Genomic DNA, 26516 nt, shown 5'->3' with positions numbered 1-26516 from the left:
TGATGACAATTACTATATTCTATCATAAAAAAAGAAATATATATTTTTAAACATTCTTTTTTTATATGTGATGTTTCGGCTTGGGTCTAATTGTCCACGCTCAACTGACGTTGGCTGTAATGGACCACGGTCCCTTACGTCGTGGCAAGCTTCGGGCCACTTCCTGGAGTCGTGGAGTTCTTTCATTACTTGTACGTTTCTTAAAAGCGTGTTAATTTTTTTTAAAATATTACTTATTCACCTGAAGACGGTTACTTGTGTTGCGATCGAAACGTCGTGATATATTTTTGTCTACCTACGTGACTTTACCGAAAGAACCAAGAATATGAATCCCTGCAGTGACGAAAGCTTTAAATCTAAAGTTTTTACAGTAGTTTTATAGTTATAACTCGACCATGCCCGGTCAAGTTAATATTGTTATGATCACGGTATGCAATAATTGTGCATTCCTCCAGTCCCTGCTATAGAGTATTTGACTGCTGCTATAAATTTCCAGCGACATTTGGTTTGTACTCATTTTGGTTAGGGTTAGACAAGTGCGCAGTGTGGGAAAGAGGCGCGGACGGAAGTGGTAAGTAAAATAATGGGCGGGCCACGCGCGGACTCGCCGCTCACCTCCTGCTGTGCGGCCCGGTTCCTAACAGGCCACTGACCGGTACCGGTCCGTGGCCCGGGGGTTGGGGACCCCTGCTCTACACGACGTGTCGTGGAAGTAGCTCATTACACATACATTACACTTTTCTGTATTTGTGTGTGTATGTTATGTTTTTAAGAGGAGTGCTTAATATATTTTTCGCCCGGGCAAAGCTGGGTACTTCCCACTAGTAATTATAATACAATCAAGGCTGTATAGTGCCCTTAAGCTACAACATCCCATGGAGCTCTGACGTGTTTTCGGATTGTATCCAGGATTTCTAACGTATTCCTCGGTTTTCAAGACCTGAATTCAGAATTCATAGTTTTCTGAAGAAACTCACAGCCCGTAGAGCGAAACGTCAGGCATCATGCCAGACCGTGTGGCACAACCCGAAAAATATCGGAGCTGTACAGCACAACTGTGAAAATGCATGCAGCAAGTTTACAGTCTTAAAACAACTACCAATATTAAAACATCCTCATATTGATGATAAAGCTGCTCCTTCCTCTTCCAGTCTGTGCAGCCAGAGGCTGGTGATGGCTCACTCAGACGTGAAGCAGCGAGGTGGTGGTGGTGGTGGTTGTCGTGGTGGTGGTCGCGGCAGAGGGAGAGGTGCTCAAATGAACCCAGAGCGGCCGGACGTAGGGACAGCAGCCAGAAGAAAATGCAAACGTCGACCACAAAGAAACTGTGAACATCAACTCCAGTTTATACGCAAATTTCAGATGGATAAAGAGGTGAGTGAAGGGCTGAATGTGATGGATGAGAAGCAAGGAGGTGTTCGTCATGCTTTACCCGATGTGGCATTGTGGTCCGAGTGCTTGACTCAAACTCAGATGCTTCTCAGTTTAAATTCCAACAGAGATTGACTCAGCCCATTACCTGTCCAGGGTGGCTAAAATAATGAACAGTCTGTCGTCTTCTGGAGTCTGGACCTACCGTGAGAATGTAGAATTACCATCATTGGCTCCAACCTACTTTCTTGCTACAATATATGTATACTGAAAATTGTATTACACTTTCAGTGGCCATGCGCCCTTTTGCATGTGATTCATATTTGTGTAGTGGGTTCACGGAGACGCACACTGCAGCTGGAGACACTATGTTTATTACACAGCCCAACAGGGCTACTGTTTAATAACACTATCGGTTAATTAGACCCCAAACCGGAGTCACTACATAACTGGGTCAGTAACTCTAACGCCACAGACCCACGGAACCTAAATACAGGGTGTTTTAAAAAGATGAACCCAATTTCAAAGCAGTATATTTCACGATGGTAACATGTTACAATTACACAAAGTTACAAACAGTTTAATGCATTATCAAGTTTTACTAACCATTTTATAAACGCTCTATGTGTCCTCCACCTGCTGTATGGACAACATCGAGACGATAGTTCATCCCAAACGCCTCTCTTCTCACGTTTTTCTCTGAGGTGCGTGGTTGCTTTGTGCTTTTCCCCTTACATAAACAGCCTGTTTCCTCAAATTGTCGGTACCACCGACGAATGCTCTTTGACATTGGCGGATCAATGCCAAAACGCCGTTGAAATGCACGCTGCACCGCAATTGCGGATTAATTCTTGCTGAACTGCAGAAACGCAAAACGCCCCTTGTGTTGCGGGGTCACCATCTTGCGAATGACTGAGGCTGGGGGCTGTTGGTGCGCTGGGAGAGGCATCTAGCGGTCATCATTTGAAACTCTATGCCCCGCCCTTTCTAGTGGTAAGAGTTTCATTCATAGGCGGTTAGTGGTTGCAGAGATATAGCGATTTTATATTGAGTCCATATTTTTAAAACACCCTGCATGACTTATCCGACGACCGAAGACCGAAGCGCCGGCACACAGCGAGTTCCTGCACCCAGACCACCACGATCGCTCCGCTCCCATCCTTCTTCTCCTCTCGAGCGTGGCCTCGCTCTGCCTCCGGCCACTCCCGCTGCTCGGTCTCTCCCGACGGATCCGGGGCCAGCGTCACGTGTCCCTCAAACCCCCCTTTTTGGGCCCCCTTCACTACCCCGTGTCGGTAACGTCCCCTCTCTCTGTGATGAGACCCTGCCCACTAGGGCCTGATTCCCTGCCATGTCTCCGCCGGTGCCCGAGAGAGGTACGTAACATACACATTTACCTGCTCGTGAACATAGATGGCATACACGCCATAGAGTCTCTATTTATGTCTCTACATTTTCATTGAATAGTGCGTGTGGTGGTCAGGTGCACGGGGGTTTTCACTAGGGCTGAACGATTTGGGGAAAATATATGATTGCGATTTTTCTGACATTGCGATTTGATTTTCGATTAAAGTTTTCTTAAGTCAAGCTTCAGTTCAATATTGACTGTGTAATAGATTTAAAATGTGATGGATGATGCCATCAACATATGAACTACTCTATATATTCTAATGCAAGGATGAGAACTTAAAAGATATGAATTGCTTCCATGTATTTATAAAAAAAAAAAATTAAATGAGAACAATCAAACATGGAATAATTGTTAAGCTAAATAAATAAAGTTACAATAATAATAAATACAATTCCAATAAGAAAGCAATAGGACTTTTAAAATCGCAAAAAATCACAGCCTTTGCGATTTCGATTTGAAATAGATTAATCGTTCAGCCCTAGCTTTCACTACAGAGATCCTGGAGCCCATTGCAGGTGGTCACCTAAGAATAAACTAGGTTTTCAAGCATTGCGAGTTGATGGTCTCACATCAGTCAGAATCAGAATCTTTATTTATACTGGAAGAATCCAATGGGCTATGGAGATCTTTTTCACAGATGTCCAGTAGGGGCAGGTCAGAAAGGTACAATAACAAACAATACACAAACTGATAATATAGGAAAACTTGAGAATCTAGTTTATTCATAGTCACTAAATTTATTCACAGTCACTAAATATATATATAAAGTATATGAGTTAAAATTGCATAATTGCATCAATGGTTGCACAAGAATCACATTGTTTTTCATTTTTCACTTAATTTGGCCGAATTCTAGGTATGATAATTTAATAAGCAGAAGACATGTAATTTACGCTGGAAGAACCCGATGAAGGTGGAAGGACTTGATGAGTCCTTTATCAGAGGTGTGCAGCTGGGGTCGACGATGGCAGATTACAGAGGAACTTACATGGGTAGATAAATCAATCTTACATAGAATCCATCACACATAAATTCGCACTTAAACTGGATCATATGCAAAGTATACCCTGAAAGTGTCCTTTTGCGACAGCACTGTGCAAGATGACCTCACTCTGGCCTATCTCGGAGTGATTCTGAACCACAACATTATTTTTTGATCCACAAACCCTAGCTGCCTCTGGTGCTGCATTGCAGCTGTGCTGCACCACCATCTAGCTATGCATTGTGCGCTCCTGCATTAATATTTGGTTACGTGATTTAGTGCCTTCAAAATGTAAGTTTTTGTTAACACTGGCATGTCATGGAAGGAAAATTGGATACTGCTGTGCAGTCATGCACTCTACATTCACTTCAGTCAAGTCAACTGTTATTCATAACCCACTGGGTTGCAGGCCTATAAATGGATGAGGATTGCGCAGTGCTCATTTGAGTGTGGCAGCACACTTTTACCTCACGGTAATAATAAATGTGTTCTTTGTTTTGCTTACGTATTCTCATTTCCAGACGTTATCCGAAGCAAAAACACCTCGATGGGATGGCGAGGGTGACGTTTTTCCTAACACTGAGCCGGGCCCCAGCGCCGAAGCTGGAACGGGTCGACACGCAATAGATCCGGTATCTCCCCGGGCCATGGTCCCGGAGATGGCAGGAGGCCCGGCAAAGCCCAGCCCGACGGCCCTGCCACGAGCACACGGGCGACGAGGGGGTGGCATATGCAGCGCAGGACGACGCACGTGGGAGCAGCCGCCGGGCTTGCACGAACCCAGGGGTCGTGTCCTACTGGCATAAAGTGATGTACTCCCGCAGATGCCGCGAGGGTTTTCCTAGGAGCCACATTTTGAGCCGACTCAAGGTGAGCCGCAGCACGGCCCGCAATCTCATGACAGAGATCTTCAAGCTCAACAAGCGCACGGTGGCTGGCATGGGTAAAGCTCGCGGACGAAGCACGGCGAGAGGTGGCAGGGCGGCGGGCATGAGCTCCGCGGGGGCGGGAGGGGAGGCGGTCAGCAAGGCGGCGTTGCGGCAGGCGTGCAGGCGCCTCCCCAAGCGCTTCGTGCAGATGCAGGGCTTCTTCCTCGAGCTGCTCAAGCGCTACAAGAAGTGCCGAGTGATCGACATCGTGCAGCGTCACTGCCCTGTGGGTCTACCCAGCAGGAGTCACTTGACCTGGAAGCGGAGAGGCGCCCCCAACAACGCAACGCAATTGGTCCCCTCATCCGAAACGACCTCTGCTCCTGCAGTGGCCGCTGACGCTCCACCTCCTGCTGCCATTGTTTAGGGGACGGCATCCACCGAGCTCGGTGATTTAATGCGGCCGATTGCTGCGGCGACGATGGAACACACGCTCGCGGTTGAAGTCGTTTGTTCACACGAGGATTCCGCGACCCCATCTACTTTGCAAGACGCGGGGCTAGCGCCTGGCGTTTACCCCGGATGCACGGTGATGGCGCCCGGCGAGACGCCTCCTCCGCAAGCGGAGACCGCGCACGGCGACAGTGCCGATGGCGACGCCTCGGACGCGGGCTGGCTCGACCGTGCACTTTGCGTCTCCCCCCACGCATCACAGCGAGGCCGTCGTGGCGCCACCCCCAGGCGCCCCCAGTACCACTGCAGCCAGATGCAGCTGTTTGGGCTGCTGCATGAGCTGCTGCTGCGGGTGCTGCCACACGATGCATGGGGCTCGGCTCACAAACGGTGCAAGGTGATGCGGTCGGTGAAGCAGAGCCTCGGCATGGGCCACCACGACGCGGTCGGCCTGCGCAAGATGCTCTCCGGTGTGCGCGTCAAAGACTGCGCCTGGCTGCACCTCGGTAAGGGCACGGCGCCTCCTCGCACAGCTCCCTCCCGAGCACCAGCGAACCATTGGCTAGCCGCACCGTACACATCTACTGTACAGTATACTTGCACGGCATATGTAACGCATACACTCGTGTGTATAGTGTATGTGTTTGTGTACAGACCAAACAATTTTTAGTTCTCGTGTGTGTGTGTGTACTGGACCGTAGTGATGTCCACCGTTCCTAGGGTACCCCAGACCCTAGCTAGGCGGATGAACACCTGACCAGTGAACTCCAACACGTACACCAGGATCTCAAGGTGAAAGGATATTCAGACTACACAATCCGCAAAGCCATCACCCGAACCGTGAGGAAGGAGCCATCTGAAGATCCAATCAAAACCATCACCTTGCCTTAGATAGTAGGGATAACCAAAAAGATTTCAAAAATCTTGAACACACGACCCTGGTCCGATTTAACACAGTGCATACAATTTGTGATATGATCCTATCTGTGAAGGACAAGATTCCTGACATGCAATATCCCGGTGTCTACAAATTAAGCTGTATCTGCGGCAGCAGTTACATTAGGGAAACTAAACGACATGTCTCAGACCGTGTTCGTGAACATAAGGCAGATCTGAAACACGGCAGGACCAATACTTCTGCCGTGGCAGATCATTACTTTAATGCGGCTGGCTGGCATGAAATTGATTTCTCTAAGACGATGGTACTTTGCAAGCTGACTGGCTATCAACAAAGATTCGTTCACGAAGCCATCCATATATACAGACACAGACACAATTTCAACCGAGACGACGGTTTTAAACTCAGTAATCATTGGAAAGATGTCATAAACCACTTTGGGTCATGACTTGATTTGTGTTTTCTTGTCAACCTCTACCGTCAGCAGTGTGGATGTGTGTAGCGAGGTGCAATGCCCCCCCCCCCATCTCTTCCCCCCCTTCTCTGCCCCTATCTCTGCCCTCCTCTCTCTCCCCCTAACTCTACCCCCGTTCCTCCCCCCATTGTTCACTCCGACATTAGTACTGGCTGACTGGTTGCCCCGCCCATGCTGGTTGCGCCGCACAGCCCTCCTCCTAGCTCTCGTCCCCCACCAACTCACTTTGGAAACCCTTATAAGCAGTTGCATTTGGAGGCTTGCCCCCTCTTGTCTCCCCCTTAACGAAGACCGCTTGTGCTGCAATTGAAACGTCATGGGTTTTTTGCTTTTATTATTTTCAATTTATTATTTTTATTTGTAAATTAAAATGAATTTTATTATTTTCATTTTTTATGTACGTGACTTTACTGAAAGAACCAAGAATATTTATTGCATTGTCACTTGGTAGCAGTCGTTCAGAGCTGAGTGCCCATATCTTATTGCAGGCATCAGCTGGAAGAGAAAACGTGGAGGTGGTAGAGGACTGCGTATGTTTAGATGCTATATTGTATAAAACAGGGGCTTATGAGAATGGTGTTAGTAGCTGGGGTTGTGATGGACTACGTAATCTACTTTGGAAGAGCGGTGAGATCGACTTTCGTCTGAAAACATGCCGGAGTAACGTCCGTGTTACTGTGCAGTTCAGAGAGCCGGACCTCAACAAACAATCTAGAAAATACACTCCTGGTGTTTAAGTATAGCTCCATGCAGAGGATGCTATACCTCTCATAGCTGCATTGGGTGAACGATTTAATATAATAGAATGTAATGGAGAAAATGAAGATAGACTCAAGAAAAGGGGGTTGTGATTGGTAGGCACATGCAGGATTGAGGAGTACAGGGCATTGAGACAGATGTTGTTTACACTCTTATCCTTGCTCTTCGATTAAGCACCTAATGGGCTTGCTGGCTGATAAGGCTTCTTGTCTTTGCTGTTTCGTAGAAAAACTGTGTTCACATACTCGTTGTTGGCTATTCTGTATCCACTGTTGGATTGGTGGCCAATCTCTTGGCTGATGCCAGCTTGTCAAGCATCGTGGAGCTTCAGAGGTCTATTTGAATATTATGTGGTGGGTTATTTCTCGTGACTGCGTAAACGCAGAATTTCCATAGCTGGTTGAAGGCGCCAACACAGATGATCACCACTCCCTTCAGCTCGACACTCAGACTTTGGTCAGGTTCTAGATTGGAAGCTTTCGTGACTGCAATGATTCATACTCTTTGGTTTTATTCGGTAAAGTCACGTAGATAACCCGTGCAGTGCGAAGTGGTTGTTACCCGCAGCAGCCTATCAAAAGGCTGCTTAACCCAGCCCTCCCACCCACCCACGTCCCCTTATTGACTCCTCCCCCCTCCCTTAACCTGTATATAATCCCGGTTGTCTTTGAACTGTGCTCCTGACACAGATATTCTGCGTTGACTTTTCCACCTGAAGACGCAAGCTTGTGTTGCCTCCGAAACGTCGTGATTTAATTATTTTATTTTGTTTTATTTTATTTATGTGACTTTGCGGAATAAAACCAAAGAGTTTGATCATGTTTTTTTGGTGGCCGTGCAGTTATATATTCAAACTCATCGCGAGCTCTGGTAGCAGAGTAAGGGGTAACACTCCATGTCCACTTTTATCAAATGTTGATAAAGACCCTAAAACTAAAAGATCAAAAATGTTTGTAAAACTTTTTTCCAGTGAATCGGCATTTTAATATACGCTTTCTAATGGTTAGGGTAGGAGAGATGTGAAAACACGTGGACCCTTGAAATGCTGATAAGTCACAAGCACATTTGCGCCATTCCTTCAGCGGAACTCTGTCACGAAGACGCCGTGTTTCACAGACGCAGTCTGTAATGGTTTCAATGTAGTGGTTCACATTGCTGTGTATAATCCAAATTAAGTGTTTCATGAGTGCATTTTGAAATGTAGACCTTGACATCAGAACACAATGGCTTCCTCTTTTCGAATGGCATTTTTGACGTCCACAGTGAAGTAGACAGTATTATTGTATGGTTAACACACACCTGCAGTATTGACCTTGGTGGCCTGCCGGATCCGAATTACTACGAAAGCTCTGCCACTAGGCCACGTCACTGCCCTCCTACATGATGACGATGCTTCACAATGCGTGCGACGCGACCCGTGTATGTATGTTGAACTTCTTTCGCACCATACGTAGCCGACCGCACTAATCGGAGGTGCGCTTGTTCCTAGGAGGGGGGGCGGCCCTCCCCCTCGGAGCACAGGAAATGCGAGGAGCTGCTGGCGCAGTTCGTGAGCTGGCTGATGACTGACTTCATCATGGAGGCCATCAGGTCCTTCTTCTACGTCACTATAACGAACTGCACGAAGAACCACCTGCTCTATTTTCGCAAGAAGCCATGGGCACGCTTGTTGCACACTGCTTCCAGGTGAGACGCTAACAACCCCGAGGGGAACTGGGAAGGAAGAGGGGAGCGTCGCATGTGTAGTGAGTCCAACTGAGTCGCAAACGTTGTCTTAGGGAGCAACGCGTTTTATTAAACTATTTTCACAACATACTTCAGGCTATTGACACAACACACTCTTGGGTGGTAACCACCCAACTACCACGCTACGGCAGAACTAGACACGGTTCCGCTATCCCGGTCCGGACCACAACCTGGGTCTCGGATCGCGTGGCTGGAGGCTTCTTCAAGCTTGACGTGGATCTCCTGCCTCTCCAACAGTAAAAACCCCAAGCCCCTCACAGCGCCCCCCTTATATCGGGCCGGGCTGGGGCTGGCTCCGCCTCTCGTCCCGCCCACCTTCTCGATCTCTCTCGCCCTTGCCCGAAGGCTCTCGAGAGTTCTTCCTGGACCATGTAACCACCCATTGGCCCCCTCCACCGGTGGCTCCCCTCCAGTATCATCCGGTCACATGTCCCCGGGTCAGCCAGAGTATCATGCCGCCAATGTAACCCTATCTTGCTGACACTCTCTCGCTCTCTCAACGGGAGCCCGCACCGCATGCTATGCGTGGTGCCACCGCGCTTAACCAGCACTCACCCAAGCCCCACTAGGGTTGGTACTACACCCCGTGTCCGGGGTGTACACACAACAGTATGCATCCCGCCATGGCCTCGCAGGCCCGGCACCACACAGTGACATTCCCAGTCACTACACATGCATGGGTTTTCTCAGGGCAGTCTGGAATTGGTGGAAACACACCGTTGACATGTGTCCCTGTCAGTTTACATACCGGAGCAATGATCACCCTCAATCCATTGTTATGTTTCTGTAACTTAAATTTACTACGAACAATATTTAAAATTAGCCTGAACCAACTTTTGCTGCAGGAAATATATTTTTTAGTGATATACTTTACATTTCTTTCTGTTATGTGGTTGTTTTTCTATGATTTATATTTCCTTAATTGTTGTATTTCGTTTTTATGTTTTTGCTTTTGTCATTTTGGTGACCCAGGTCACTTTTGAAAATGAGACTATCCTGGTCTTATGGGCCTTCGCGTGGTTAAACAAAAGAAACTTATAATATTGTTAAAACTAGTATAAGCACATGATGTTATGTTATTTCAGCAGAGGTCATCACTGTTATTTATAAGTTTCCTACGTCTGATGGCAGGCACCATCCAGGGCTCGTGACTCACCCTTTGAGAAATGTCGCTCAACTGCATGGGCAGCTGCGTGGGATTGAGTGCTGACTGCCGTGCCACTGCACAGGAAATTCGTGGTCCAGGGGAAGCTGCAGGAGCTGACTGACATGGAGAGACAGAATGTCCAGCGGGGGGACACGGTCATCCCCGTGTCAATTTTGCGCTTCCTGCCCAAGTCCGGCTCGGAGCTGCGTCCCATCATCTGCATGCGGCCCAGGAGGCTGGATCGGCAACCCAGGAAGAAGGTGTGGGTCCCCGCACCATCACACCATAACCATGACTCGTTATTGTTGCCCTACGTACACCACCTAACCTACATTAATAATAATGATACGAGCTAAAGGCGAAGGTGCAGCCCCGCAATTGCTTGCTCATGCCACTGCTGCAAAAGAGGCTAGACTTGAGGTAGCTCTGAAGAGGTGCTCTGGAGGGTATTTGGCTTATGCCTCCATGCTGGTCAAATGTCTTTAAAGGTGTGGGACTCGTTCAACAACAGAATTTGTTTTTACACATGTTCTCATTTGCTGTCTCATTTGTACTGTATTGTTCTTTTCACTAGGCTAAATGTAACATTTGTATATAATTTGCACGATAATCAGTTGTGTCGTGTACAAATGTATGCATGTGTTGTGAGCATTACAAACAATGTCTTGCTTAGCAAAACCAGAAGATGATGCCACGGAACTACTCCTGAAGCCACTTCAGTCAGGCTCTCTTTAGGTCGCACATCTTGCAGTGTGGCCTGCAAAGTCGGCTCGTTGTCTGGGAAAGCAACATTATAGTCGTCAGAACTGGAAGGAGATAAGTCTGAAGCTACATGTAGGTGTTTTTTTTCTTTAACGTAGGCTTTTGTGACCCTCTTCCATCAGAAACGGCTAGTCAATAAAGTAATCATGTGAATAAACGTGCCAGTTTGTTCCTGCTTCAGCAGAACACGAATAAATATATATTTTACTTAATGCAATTTGATCCAAGATCTGACTCAAAAGCAATTATAAATCGTAGGTATTTTTTATTATTATTATCATTATTATATTCTTGGTTCTTTCGGTAAAGTCACGTAGAAGGGGAACAATAAAATAATAAAAATATAAAACAATAAAATTATCACGACGTTTCGACTGCAACACAAGCAATCATCATCAGGTGTGAAAACCACAACAAGAAAATTTGAAAAAAGTGGCGGTTATTATTAACGTTAGCACCACGGAGAGAGATTTGACAGTTTGTTCAGATGGACGAGTCCATCTATGTTCGGAAAAGGGGAGGGGGGAGACGAAAAATAATGGCTGCGATCTGAAAGCCACCTTAAGCGTGATCAATCAATTAAGACCCGAAATGGTTTATCAAATCCTTCCAATGATTGCTACCCAGAATCCATCTTCTCGGTTGAAATTGTCTGTGTGTTTGTATATGTGGATAGCCTCATGAACGAATCTCTCATGGTAGCCAGATGACTTGCAGAGAACCTATGTCTTGGAGAAGTCAATGTCACGTGAGCCTACTGAATTATAACAGTGATCTGCCACGGCCTTGGTATTTGTCCTACCGTGTTTCAGGTCTGCTTTGTGTTCACGAATGCGGTCAAGGACATGTCATTTGGTTTCTCCAATGTAATGGCTACAACAGAGGCAACTTAGTTTGTAGACGCCTCGGTACTGTATGTCCGGAATCACATCTTTTACAGAAGGAACCAGATCACAGATTTTATATAATGTGTTGAATCTGACCTGGATCTTGTGTTTATTGAAGACTTTGTTCATCAAGGACTAAACACTGAGGTACCCCCCCCCCCCCCTGGTAAGACACTGCTTAACCAATTCATACTTCACTTAGAATGGAACTTTCTACAAACAAACTGAGGGCACCCAAATGGGCTCCCCCCATCTCCGGTTGTAGCCAACATTTTCATGGATAAATTTGAGACTGACGCCATCCAGACTGCCACTCTGCGCCCAACCTTATGGAAGAGGTACGTGGATGACACTTTTGTCATCTGGCCACATGGCCGGCCTGCTCTAGACCAATTCTTCGACCGCATCAATTCCATACACTCATCTATCAAATTTTCCATGGAAGTCGAAAAAGATGGCAAGCTACCTATTTTGGATGTCCTAATAAAAAAGAGACCTGATGGTTCAATGAGCCACTCTGTCTACAGGAAAGCTACCCATATGCATGCTTACCTGAAACCGGATTCCCACCACCATCCATCCCAGAAGAATTCCCTCATCAAGACTCTGCACCATAGAGCCCAATGCATATCCGACCAGGAACATATAACCAGTGAACTCAAGCACATACACCAAGCTCTTAAGGCTAATGGTTATTCCGGCTACACAATCCGCAAAGCTATCACTCCAACCATGAAGAAGGACCCTCTTGAGGAGCCTTTCAAAACCATCACTTTACCCTACATTGCGGGGATCACAAAAAGATCTCCAAAATCTTGAATAAACAAGATTTTGGAGATCTTTACATTACATAAAATCCGTGATCTAGTTCCATCTGTAAAAGATGTGATTCCGGACATATGGTACCCTGGCGTCTACAAACTAAGTTGCCTCTGTGGTAGTAGTTACATTGGAGAAACCAAACAACATGTCCTTGACCGCATTCATGAACACAAAGCAGACCTGAAACACGGTAGGACCAACACCTCGGCCGTGGCAGATCACTGTTATAATTCAGTAGGTTCACATGCCATTGACTTCTCCAAGACAGAAGTTCTTTGCAAGCCATCTGGCCACCATGAGAGATTCGTTCATGAGGCTATCCACATATACAAACACAGAGACAATATCAACCGAGAAGATGGATTCTGGCTTAGCAATCATTGGAAGGATTTGATAAACCATTTTGGGTCTTAATTGATTGATCACGCTTAAGGTGGCTTTCAGACCGCATCCATTATTTTTCATCTCCCCCCTCCTATTTTCTGAACATAGATGGACTCGTCCATCTGAACAAACTGTCAAATCTCTCTCCGTGGTGCTAATGTTAAAATAACCGCCACTTTTTTCAAATTTTCTTGTTGTGGTTTTTACACCTGATGATGATTGCTTGTGTTGCAGTCGAAACGTCGTGATAATTTTATTGTTTTATATTTTTATTATTTTATTGTTTCCCTTCTACGTGACTTTACCGAAAGAACCAAGAATATGAATCCCTGCAGTCACGAAAGCTTTAAATCAAAATCATTATTATCAGTCCATAGACTATATCAGTCCATAGACTGATAATAATGTTTTACACTTCATAAGGTGAGAACCCAGTTTATGCCTGGGTAGGTGCCCACATTTAAGCCCAGAGTCTTAGTGGTGCCAACTCGGTGCTCTTGACATGCAAATTATGCCCGTGGGGTGTTACCTGGCCACTTCTGACAGGTAATGCAATGCTGTTTAAAGTAAGAACCCTACACGTCCAAAGCAGACACGTGTGCGTGCTGTGGCTTCACCGAGGCTCTGTCGGCATCCAGGGCGAGAATGTGCAAAGGGCCATCAAGTCGGTGTTTGTGGTGCTGAACCACGAGGTCACAGTGGACCCGGCCTGGCTGGGTTCCTCCGTGCTGGGGAGCGACGATATCTACCGGAAGTGGCGCGACTTCGCCCGCCCACGCCATTCCCCCGCGCGGCCGCTCTACTTTGTCAAGGTGGCAGCATCGCACCCTCCGCTCCCTTGAGTGAGGCCTTCAGCTGCAGCGTCCATGGGGCCTCTGCTCAACGATAGGTGGTCGCTCCCTTTGCACTGCTCCTTCGCGCTAGCTGAGCTGCTGCCCCCCCCCCCCCCCCCCGTCTGCAACTCGTCCGGCCGTCCGTACCACCCTGACCTTTAATCTGTGTGCTGCCGTCCCTCCCGCCCTACCAAGGTGGACATTAAAGGGGCCTTTGACTCCATGCCCCAGCATACGACTGTAGACGTGGTAAAAAGTATTGTCAGCAGTAGCCAGACGAAAGATGGGTACATGATCCGCAAGTACGTCATGGTGTGGGCCACTGCCAGGGCATCATGCAGAAAGCCTTCCGGCAGCAGGTACTCTGCCCTGACGGCCTCCAGATCGACGCTGCCCCCACCACAACCTCGTGCTCGTGCTACATCACTGAATGGTCCTTGTGAGAGTTAGTGATTGGATTTCATGATAATTAATGCACCTTTAGACAAACTCGACCAACAATAGTACATTAAATGCCCGTAAATTATTACATTTGTAATGACTCCAGGAGACACTGTTCTTGTGATGATCTTTATTAAAGACACGTACACTTGACAGGCGAAGACCCCAGCTCCAACAGCAGCCCTGAGTCTCTCCTCTTGACCCCTTTTATCTTCAGTGTGGCCATCCCTTGACCCTTGGCCACGCCCCTTCTCTATAACCTTCTCGATGGCTCTCGGTCCTTGATCCGCACCTTCTCCCTTCTATCACTTGACCACAGCCCCTATTCTCGATCTTTCTCATAGACCCCAGATCGATGAATTACACAACAATCAGCTGATAATGTATTTAACAAAACTAACACTACCCAAATTAAGAAATCTGCAAGGCTAACAAACAACTCTCAACTGAAAATGAACATTTTGTCAACAAAATGGTTAACAACATGACGAACGTTGAATTATCCAATTATTGAGAACAGCAAATTGCAAAAAACAAATATTAACTTCAGTGAAGCAAAAGCCTTAAGAGACTTGAGAGCAAGTAAACATATCCATATTCTTGCTGCTGACAAGGGCCGAACAACTGTTGTGATGCTCCGTGAGGACTATAATAATAAAATCAAAGATTTATTCGATGAAGATACCTATGTACCTTGAAAGTAAACGAGATCCAACCAGCACCTTGGAACGTAAAATAATGGCATTCATTGCTAAGTCACCAATTCCCAAGGGAGAGCAATACCTGATCAAACCAAGGGCATCAAAACCACCAAGACTTTATGGGCTACCAAAAATTCACAAACCTGATGTCCCATTAAGATCCATAGTTAGTACAGTAGGTTCTGCCACGTACAAATTAGCACAATAGTTAATGAAACAAATACAGCCCTACATCAGTCGGACCTCTTCGTTCATCAAATACTCTGAACATCTCGTAAATATAATTTAAGATATTAAGCTTAACCCTAATAATATTCTTGTAAGTTTTGATGTGACCTCACTGTTCACGAGGGTTCTGGTCAACGAGTCAATTAAGTTACTAGACACTCTGGTAACGAACAAAGGTATAACCAAAGATATCCCAAAACTAGCTGAACACTGTCTAAAGAACACTTACTTCTTGTGGCAAGGTGACTTCTAAAAACAAAAGGAAGGAGCAGCAATGGGCTCTCCTTTGTCTCCTGTGATAGCGAATTTGTACATGGAAGATTTTGAAACAAAAGCAATAGCTTAAAGCACCCGAAAACCATTTGCTTGGTTTAGATATGTGGATGACACATTGGTGGTCTGGCCACACGGGAAAGATACACTGAATGCATTCCTAAATCATCTCAACTCGCAAAACCCATCCATTCAGTTCACCATGAAAGTGGAATCTGACAGAACTCTACCATTTCTGGATATTCTGCACGGACGGGGTAGAAATGGTAAAAAACAGTGTTTACCGCAAGAAAACGCCTACTGACGCCTATCTGAATGCAGTCACACCATCACCCTGCACAGAAATCTGCTCTTATCAAGACGCTCACTCATTGAGCTGAGGAAGTGTTAGATGGTGACAGTCTGAGAAATGAAATTCAGCATGTTAAAGAAGCACTGCAAATGAACGGTTACAATGGTGGACAAATCAACAGGGCATTGAATACCAAAACCAAATAAAATAACAAACGCATTGAAACTGCCCAAGCAATTAAAACGATCAAAATACCCCACATTGCAGAAGTAACTGATAAACTAGCCAGATGTTTGGAAAAACAAAACATCCGAGTCAGATTTCGCATGGTACATAAAATACAGAAATTAATATCTGGTACGAAAGATGTGTAGTGACATCGCTGGTTGTCACTGTGTGTGGCCAGCCTGGGAATGGCACGCCATGCAATGTATTGACATCAGGGACACCCTGCACTGGGCGCAATGCCAACCCTAGTGGATAGGGTGAAAAGGGGGGCTGGGGGGGACCACGTGGCCAGGAGGGACCCTTCTCGAGAGTTCGAAATGGGGGTCGTGGCCAGGGGCAGAGCGAGCCCAGCCACGGGGAATCAAAGCCGGTCTCCCAGTGGGACCGGGGCTGGTTGTCATCCTGAAGACTCTACGTGCCGCCTCCGCCTGAAGACGAAGACCAACCCGGGACCAGGACCCAAGCTAGGGTCTAGTCTGTAGTAGCTACTCCCCGTGTAGCTAGTGTAGTTAGCCCGGTGGACCACCACCTTAGGTTCGCATCTGGTAAAGGGGCAGTTACGCCTTTGTGTTAGTGCGTTTGATTAATGATTGTGTTGCCTTCAACCCGTGCGTCTGAGTGTCCGTTTGTGCCCATTACAGATGTATGCCAAAGCTATCAACAGAAGGTGTGCACAGGATTAATTGCACGTGTGGTTAATGGTATGTTGGGCAAGCAGGACGAATTATCAGCACGGGATATAAAGGTCACAGAAATATAAAATTCTCCCAAATACAACTGTCAGCAGTAGCAGAACATGTGTGCCAACAAGGACACTTAATTGATTTTGATAATGTTTAAGTTTCGTGCAAAACTATCTACTACTGGCCAAGGCTAATTAGAGAATCTATCGAAGTTGAAAGCAATCAAGATAACTTTGACCGTTCGGATAGCTACCGCCTTAATGCTGCGTGGAAGCGAATTATCAAATAATACTGTACATTTTTTAAATGCATGCCTACAAAGGGCAGCGTACTTCAATTGGGATTACCGTTGGTAGGGCTATTTTAATAAACACAGACAGGAAGGACAAGTTCAAAGGGCTCGCATAATCCACATGCATAATGTACGTTAGCTCACTAATCCCCCCCTCCACATTGCGCAAGAGCGCAGCTGCATTGTCAACACATCTACGCCTCTATATAAGGAACGAAACAGTAAGACTTCACAAATCTTGCTGCCATCTGATGAAGCTAGTTGTAATTACTGGCAAAACGTCGTACTCAGATTGTAAATGTTGTTGCTTGGCTCTCCAACAGACCGGTGTGCTGTACAAGTGACGAATTGGCATGTTCTCTTTACATGACAACTCTTACTAGTTGGCTGTGTCGGGTGGTGGCGGGTTTTAACGACAAATTTATATATTTACGCGATCTCACCCAAAAACCTCATGTATCATAACTAATATGAGAGTTGGAATACCTGCAGATAGCAGGGCAGGGCTCATCCTACTCAGATGTGCTAACTCTGGGTCAACTCTTCAGTCAGACTCCGTTGTCTATCGTATATCGATTATTAGACATGCAACTATTCAGCAGTTAAAATCTGTTCTTGCGCTTATGACTCATCAATGATTCCCTGAATCATCTTCAAATTCTAAAATTGGCCCTTCCATGAGAAGAAGGAATTGCCATTCAGAACTCTCATGGCTGATGTCACATCACCCTTTGCCGATCGTAGCCTGGGGACTGCTAAGTATAATTTTCAGACTTGTTGTCCAACAGAGTAATCCATTGGTTAACGATTGGACCATAACTGTTAATTGCATTTGTGTTTGTTACATTTTGTTTGCGACCTTCACTGACACGGCAGTGGTAGGGAGCAGTCTGGGAAGCAGGGAGCGGTGTGGGGAGTGGTAGGGAGCAGTGTGGGGAGCGGAAGAGAGCAGTGGGGAGTGGTTGCGAGCGGTGTGAAGAGTGGTAGGGAGTGGTGTACGGAGTGGTATGAGCAGTGTGGGGAGCGGTGGGGCACGTCGAGGAGTGGTGGGGCGTGGTGTGGAGAGTGTTAGGGAGCGGGGTGGGGAGCGGTCCAGAGCAGTGTAAGGAGCGTTATGAACCCGGGGGACCGAGTTTGATGCCCACTCACGACAAATATTCAGTGATGAACATCTGACCCAGTCCGGGACTTGGCCTCAAATGAGTACCTGGTGTGTGTGCTTGCCTCAATAGGTGCTCACTAACAGCACTTGCCCCAAAAGTCTGTTAAAGGCTATAGGGGGATGTCTTTGTGTTGACAGCGTATGGATATGCATGTTCTGTGCTGTCGAAATCTGTGCACACATCGTGTCTTTGCGTGACTTTGCAGTGGCTGGATACAACGCTGACATCTGTTACGGTCTCCGAGACCCTCGAGCGACTGCTCCTCAACAACGTGATCATCATTGACCAAAGGTGACGTCTTGCGATGAACAATCTGGCCCATGGTGGAATACCATAAGCTACATGCTACTACAGGCCAGGAGGGGCGTAGGCTCAAGCCCATCCAGATGCCGCCCCTACATGTTGTAAAGCGTGAGCGGTACATCCCTTAACATATATCCCCATCGTAAGCATTGCCGGTAAATGCACAGTGTTGATCTATTCATATCTAAACCTTCACGTGGAACTTGCTGACCCGGCCCTACTGGACATCTGTGAAAAAGAGCTTCATAGCTCATCGCATTCCTCCTCCAGCCTACATAAAAATTCTGATTCTGATGTGAATCTATAGCCTATTGTTAATGAGCAGCCAGCACCGCTCCCTCCTGGCCTCACGCCGCCACTCGGCAACCTCGCATCGTGTGCAGGCACCAGTGTAGTGCTGATGATACCTGTTACACCAACCGCCCCCTCCAGTTATGTTTCTCCTTCATCCACCGCCACTGCTGCAGGCACACTGACATTGTGACCGTGTGACTTTGTGGCTGTGTTCACCCTCGAAAGGCACTTCACTACCAGGAATGGACCGCATGCGTTTGTTGCCGCTGCACCTGCTGCCGTGAGGGCCACCGCCATGAGTGCAAGGTGCTCACGGTTGCGCCGTACGAGTGGCACCGCCGTGGTTGCCACCGCTCTCTAGTGGCGTTGCCGCTGCTGTCGCCGCAGGTACTATTGTCAGCGCCGTGGGATTTCCCAGGGCAGCCCCTTGTCCACGCTGCTGTGCAACCTGTGCTACGCCCACATGGAGACGTCGATGCTGTCCACCGTGCAGCAGGACGGGTGTGTCCTCCCCCCAACCTCACTCGCCCAGCCTATACACCGAATCAGAATATTTACTTAAGGGTGGCTCATAACTTTACAACAACACAGCCAGATGTGCCTCCTCCTGGAGCAGCAGCAGTAGGTTTAATGTTTGATCTATAAACTATTTTATTTACTCGGTAAAGCCCGCTGAGCTATTAGCGCTTTTTAAAAGGCGACCTTGCCACATGTGATATAGCTCATCGAAGTGGCTTATCATATGTAGGGATTTATAGTTGCAGCCAAATAATCTAAACGCATGTTTTTCAATCTGGAGGGCAAAACCGGAGTACCCGCAGAAAAAATACATGCGACCACTACGGGGAGAGAGAACACGCAGCCTCAATATACAACAGGCATCGTAAGCGTCCAGGATCGAACCCATGGTTTCCTGCATACCAGGCGAGGGTGACAACATCTCCTCGTCACCACAGATCTGGAGTGGCGACGTGACAAAGCGGTCGCGCGTTCACCACCCGAGGATAAACTGTGGTGGGTATTACCCATAATATACGCACCACCTGCTGCTTCACAGTGGACGTTAAGAATCCCCCCACCTCATTTGAAAAGAGTCGGCCATTGTTAGCCGGTGGCATGGTCCAAATTTGATAAAATACCCACACGGGACTGAATCGTGATTTACATGTAGCAGCATCGCACCCCTACAAATATGCCCAATTGCAGGCTGGTGCTGAATCATCACGTTGTGCCGCACAGGGCTGCGACTGGGGGTGCCCTTCAATTATTATAAAGTGCTTTGAATTATTGAGGCATTTAAGCAGCCCCATTGAAATGCCGAGATAAATAATGATTTGTATGCGTGTGTCCACCGTGCCTGTCCAGTCTGCTCATGAGATTCACCGATGATTTCCTGCTGGTGACTCCTCACTTGGACAAGGCGAACCACTTCCTCCGGTGAGCGCCTGCGCTCCCCGACTTCACGACAAACCCAGCACGTACGCCCGGGTGTGCAGATTCACCCTGGCAGCAGAACGCCGGTTCCGTGTTTCACACAAACAGCAGCAGATATAAACACACACAAACACACATCCTAGCAGCAGATATAAACACATTCAATGTAACTGATATTGACCAAACATTTCAATGCTAAAAAGGTACAGTACCTACTTACTCAATTGGGATTACACACAGCAACAACGTCACCCCCTGCACCTCTGATTAGGCCGCAGCTCCAATTAGCGCAGTTGGCTATGTATAGTGCGAAAGAAGTTCCACATACCCACATATAAAACTTGGCAGCAACATCCTGAAAATTAGGCTTGAGAATCAGTGAGGGTTTCTTGGTTAAACAATCATAGTAGTAGTAATAACAATGAGGAACACGTTACACTCATCCCAGCAGATGTGTCGCTTCTGAGAGGTTTTATTGGTGATATCAGCGGTAAGCCCTGGTGATTGCGATAGGTCAGCCTGGGCGCTGAACAGTTTAGTGACTGATCAGAGCGAGGGGTGTTGACTGTTGCCAACAGCAACATGAAATTGATTCCTAGCACATGCTAACATATGTAGTCTGGCAGGTTCAACACCCAGTTCAGTGAGTGACAGGCAAAGGGTGCAGCACTCAACTCCACTCCGCCTTTGTCTCCCTGTTTGCTGGTACCACGCCCATGAGCCAGCACTTTGGAGGAAAGTGGAGCGATGTGTTTTGAAGAAGGGCAATTGTCCGAAACGTCGCCTATTATAAATATTTCCTTTCAAGGCCGCAGTGTTATTGACGAACGAGTTTTTTTGTGTTATTTGAGCTTGTGCACCATGCTCATTGCCCCAGCAACATCACCAACTAATTTGTTTCATTTTGGATGCAGTGGTTGGTCAATGGTGCAGATTTGCAAAACCCCACCATCCACTTGGCTGTGAGGTGGCCAGGGGATGGCAGCACAAAAAGCGGGCTCATCAACCTGTCTGCAGACGTTGGAGCGGTGTGCCTGAATGTTCTCCTTGTGTGTGTGTGTGCTGCGTGTTCAGTGTGAGACACGGTGAAGCTTTCCTGGATAATAACATCATCATCGTTATTCTTGTAAATCGACCGCTCTTTTATTAGTCCCGTGCTGGATGAGGGACTCCCCATGGCATGTGGGTTGTGGGGGGTATTTGACCATACTTCACGGTGGTCAATGCGGGTGGGAGAAGTTAAATTGGTGGAGCATAGTCCGTTTGGACACATGGATCGGCACAATAGATTTTGCAGCATTGCCTTCTGCTGACAATGTAGACCATTATCGTTATACCATTGTAATGTGGATGTCATGACTGATTTAGAGAAACAGACACCTGCCCATAGAGTTCTCCCACTCCCGTGTAAACCGTGTGACCCTCATGCTTGCCCTGTCTCCCGGTAGCCCTGCTTACCCTCCCCGCACACCATGGTGCCGTGCTGTCTTGTGCAGGCTGCTGCTTCGCGGTATGCCCACGTACGGCTGCACGGTGAGTCGCAACAAGACGGTGGTGAATTTCGCACCGGAGATCGACGATGGCGACGACAGCGGCGGCTTCATGCAGCTGCCTCTGCACTGGATCCTGCCGTGGTGCGGCCTCCTGCTCAACACCCGCACACTGGAGGTGCTGGGAAACTACTCCAGGTGGGTGCGAGACAACGCGAGACGATACCTCCACAAGCTTCGGCCCGCCGGAGAGGTTTCCCTCCGTGTGACGAGGCACAAACTGCTATGTTGCTAGTGCCCAGATGTTTACAGACAGACGGAGCTAACACGTCAACGCTTTTCCATATGCAGCTACAGCAAGGTGCAGGTCAGTTGGACCATGAGCCTTTGCTTCGCCTCCCAGCCAGGGCAAACCATGCGCACCAAGCTCATGCACGTGCTGCGTCTCAAGTGTCAGCCCATCCTCCTGGACCTGCAGGTGAGAGCAGTCGCGCGTGACCCCGATGACGATGGGGGCGCTTGTTGCCAAATAAAACGGCGATGCAGCCAAAGGAAAGTCAGCGGGGCCGGTTCACGCGTTGGTGAAACTGCCAAAACCTTGTCGCCTTGGCCATGTGATCCCGTTGCCAAATATGGAGATTTGTGAACGTATTTGCCACGGTTTGAGGAGGTGCTCATCTCATTTTTATAGCCCTGAGCCAGTGATGGAAATCTCACATTTCCTTGGCAGGGGTGAGTCTATCCCATGAGAACAACCACTGTTGACTTCCCCACAAAGTGGTACTCACTTTTAGCTATCCAGGGGGATGATGGGCTGAGCCAATTCGCCAACAGTTGCTATTACTGCATGTGGCTCATGCGCTGGCCATGTGTATTAGGGGTGGTGTAGATAGAAAGGTTCACGGAGAACTGTGTTTACAGAACAGCAGATAGTCCAGTTCTGATCTTCTCGGGCTCTATGAATGCAATGTCAAATTATGCATTGTACATTTTACTGGAGTCCAGTTTTGAATATGTTGGTGTTGCGATTGATTCACATATATGGTTAAGTACCAACATACGTTATGACCCACCAGCTAAGTGTCTTCTCTCGCATGCGTGGTCTGCTGTGTGTGCGCCCATAGATAAACAGCTTCTTCATAGTGATGATGAACCTGTACCACATGCTACAGCTTCAGGCTTACAGGTGAGGCAATTCTGATATGAGACTCGCTCGGTCGCTCAGGATCAATCGAGCGGCATTATCTTTTCATTATCTTTTCCATGCGAAGTTCCGGCCACAGTTATGCCCTCCCTTGGCTATGCTTGCGAAACGTGGACCCCTTTGAAGGAACATCTGCGCCGGTTTGAAACATTCAGGCTGGCCTGCCTATGATCTTGGGTTTAACTAGACTGAATTGTGTGAGCTCACAGATCCTTGAAAGATCTATACAGTCCCATCAGTGAGCTCCTCCAGCGAGCGAGGCTGCTTTGGCTAGGTTGTGTTTCCCACATGCCCAGCCACCGCTTGCCCAAGCAGCTTTGTTTTCTCAGATAGAGGGGCCTAAACGGGCATGGCACGGGCTAGATAAGAGATGGGCAGATGTAATTACAGAAGGATGTAAAGCCGAGTGGAATTGCCGATGACCGGTACCAGCAGTGTCTAGATCGGCCTCTATGGAGGAGACCCGTTAAGAGATGAGACGGGGCAACTGGAGGCAGTCACCCTCCAAGAACAGTGGAAGGCAAAGGTGCATTGTTCACACTAACGTGCAGCAAGTTGGCTCAGTGGAAAGCACAGTTGGTGCATCTGCCAGTCATCTCAGTCAGTCAACCCATTGCACTTTGGTCTATTCCTGAGATGTCCTGCCAGTGAGCATTCCTCACTTCACGTAGCCTCAAGGTATACCTAGCCTGGCACAAGTGCCATGGTGACAACACCGCCACATCGTGGCAAATTGTGGCTGTTGTTGTTTGAGAGCAGTAGGGCAGTGGTTTGCGCACTCCATTAAGAGCCCGGCTACCTGAGTTTGATTCTCGCTCACGGCGAATACCAGAGACGTATATCGCAACCCGTCCTGGTCCTCCCGTGAGTGACTGGTGCAGTATGTCAACATCGCTAATAGGACTTACCCCAATAGTGTGTTAAGGCTACACGGGGATCTTTATATGTGCCTGCTTGAACACGTGTCAAGGTGCATGTTCCTGCGCGTGTTCGCAGCGTGACGCGGCGGTGTTTGTCTCCCCGGCCAGGTTCCACGCGTGCGTGCGCCGGCTGCCGTTGTTCGGGAAGGCTGGCAATAACCCCAGCTTCCTGCTGTTTGTCGTCGAGGAGACGGCCACCTGCGTCTCCGCACTGCTCCTCAAACACAACGAAGGTGAGCGAGCGGCCACCTCGGTGATTGTGCCATTCCACCCCCACACCTCACCAAGAAATCGTAGAGTAGGGGTGGGAAAAGCCTCTTCTTAACGGGGCCACATGGGATGTTCAAGTAGCTCTGTGCTACTGCACTTTAACGCATAAGATCCCCCGTATAGCCTTAATAGACTGTATGAACATGTGCTGTTAGCGAGCATCTCTGAAGGCCGGCAGAGCACATGAGGCAGTGGGTGGGTGGCCAGCTCCATGCCCGGCTAACTTTGTCTCTTGAGTGGCGATGTTTACACACCAATTGCTCATTTGAGGCTGAGTCGACTTAGGAGAACCCAGGACTGGTTCGGATAATCGTCACTTATGTTTGCCATTAGCGGGAATCGAATTTGGGTTTCCGGGTTCGTAGCGCAGCGAGCTACCCACTGCACTACTGCTCCAAGAGGTCCTTGCAGTGAGATCCTGTAAATAAGCAACTAAAACTTGTCCGTAAAATATTTTCTGCTAGTGGAGCACTCGAGTAATTGTTGCTTAGCTTATTGGATTGAGGCAATGGCTTATTGGAGCCTCTTATATTGAGTGTGTGCATTATTTACATCCCTGTGACTTGTATTAACGTCACAGCAACTTTTTCAGAGGTCAGCTGTGCATTGGGGAAGGGGCAATCGTGTAGTTTAGTTCTGGTGTTGTGTCCCATAACACAAATGTAACAGTGGATAAGGATATAAATTAGATGGTTGTTAGAGGGTCAGTTCAGCCCCAGTGCAAGTGTCTCACAGTGCAATGTTGCATCATGTTTTCTTGCCATCTAGACACACGTAATGCCTGGCACGTGCGCATATTTATGCATTAACCCCACAGAGTACTACGGGCAGGTCAAGCGTGCATCTGAGCTGGTGAATCCCACACGGGGAGGTAATTATACCAACCACCTGTAGGGAAATGCCATCACGACAACGCGCGGGTGACTGAAGATGCTATTGGGGAGAAGGCTGTGTGTGCCACAAGATACGTTATTTCTGAGCCTCAATTTGAATCTGGGCAACCATTTATGGTTGAATCTAATTTTTAAGTAATTTTGGTAGTTTTAGGCTGGCTACATTTTCGTGCGAAGTAGTATATATACCTATTTTACAAGCAAATTAGAGATTAAAAATAAATGTTTTGTTCTTCCCATTGTTAAATTACACAAGCCTTGTCTGTTCGCATATAAAGTCCATGTTTGCATCACTGTGTATCCTCGCCTAGCTTGAAGCTTAACTCTGAACCCACCGACTCGTCAATTGGCAAAGGGGAGCGCTGCTTCCGTGAGGGGCAGTAGAGCAGCGGAAGTCTCCGCTCGCGAGCACCCAGGTATTGGCGGCTAAAGCATGCTCACAGACCATGTGGAGATGCCGCTCACCCATGGCACTGCTTCCGCAGGGCGAGGGCGGCTGCCCCAGATGGACCGTGACGCCGTGTCGTGCCTCTGCTACAGCGCCTTCCACAGCAAGCTGAGTCAGCAATGGGCGATTTACACCGTCCTGCCGGGGCTGCTGCTTTGGCGTGAGTAGTGGTGGAGCGCACTGTGGTTTAAACCTTGCATCTTGAGTTTGATTCCCAACAATGGCTGAAATCATGAACTTGTCCTGCCCCCTCACTTCACTAATGTGCCCTGACCAGTGTAGTGAATTGTGGGTAACTCATTGACACAGCGTGGGGAGTCCTTCATCCGGCAAGGGATTGACAAAGAGCTATAGGTTAGTATTTTCTATTATTACAAGTGAAATAGTTTGATAGAGGCGCACACACTGAATTTAGGAGGCAACACTATTTATTATTAACACAACGGGTAACTCTAAACATAGGGTGGTGACCACCGACCTATCCTCGCTAACACACATCATCACTCGCTAACACTCGCTAACACTGAAGTTCTGATACGACTAGCGTGGCCAAGCCAGGAGGGCTACTGGTTGGCCACGCTGACTTGAGGCTTGACTCTTCTTCACGAGGCGTCTTCATGAGGCATCTTCATCCCGGACCCGAGCAGCCCCACACCAGGTGCGGAGCCCGCTTATATGCGCCTTGGCGTGTCCGGGCCACACCCCGGCTAAGCCCACCTTCGAGAACTCTAGAGAAGGCTCTTCTTCTGACCACGTGGCTCCCAGGGTGCCCCCGGGGCCCACGGCCCCCACCTTGATCCGGTCACGTCTCCAGCCGGGTTCATCCAGAGTGCCATGGCCTCGCACAACCCCCATGGTACTGACCCACGGCCATGACGTCATTCCCGCATGCAGACGTAGTGACATCATGTGTGTGTGCCCGTACGGACCCGCGCGAGGTAGTGACACTCCCCCATGTAGTGACGTCACGCTTGTGTGTGTAGGCTCGCACGGTAGTGACGTAACAAGTCACTACACAAGTTTAATGTAGCTCTCAGAGACACCTTCTTGTTCAGTTATATGTATATTTATTATGAATGAAGTCCGCCGACTCACTGATAACTTAACGAGTAACCACGAGTGACTACACTTGGGTAACTTATGTGACTCTATGTGATGCT

General features: G+C 47.9%; 1 pseudogene; it reads left to right on the top strand.

Moving 5' to 3' along the window:
- The window catches only part of LOC142925660 (telomerase reverse transcriptase-like), a 29302-nt pseudogene extending 3766 nt beyond the window's left edge, over window positions 1-25536 (top strand).
- The last annotated feature ends 980 nt before the right edge of the window (window positions 25537-26516 follow it).

The sequence above is a fragment of the Petromyzon marinus genome, chromosome 23 (assembly GCF_048934315.1).
Source record: "Petromyzon marinus isolate PM22_M1 ecotype Great Lakes invasive population chromosome 23, UKy_Petmar_22M1.pri1.0, whole genome shotgun sequence".
In the NCBI taxonomy this organism is placed as follows: domain Eukaryota; kingdom Metazoa; phylum Chordata; class Hyperoartia; order Petromyzontiformes; family Petromyzontidae; genus Petromyzon; species Petromyzon marinus.
The sequence above is the reverse complement of the archived record's forward strand: the minus strand, read 5'-3'. Positions and strand labels throughout refer to the sequence as shown.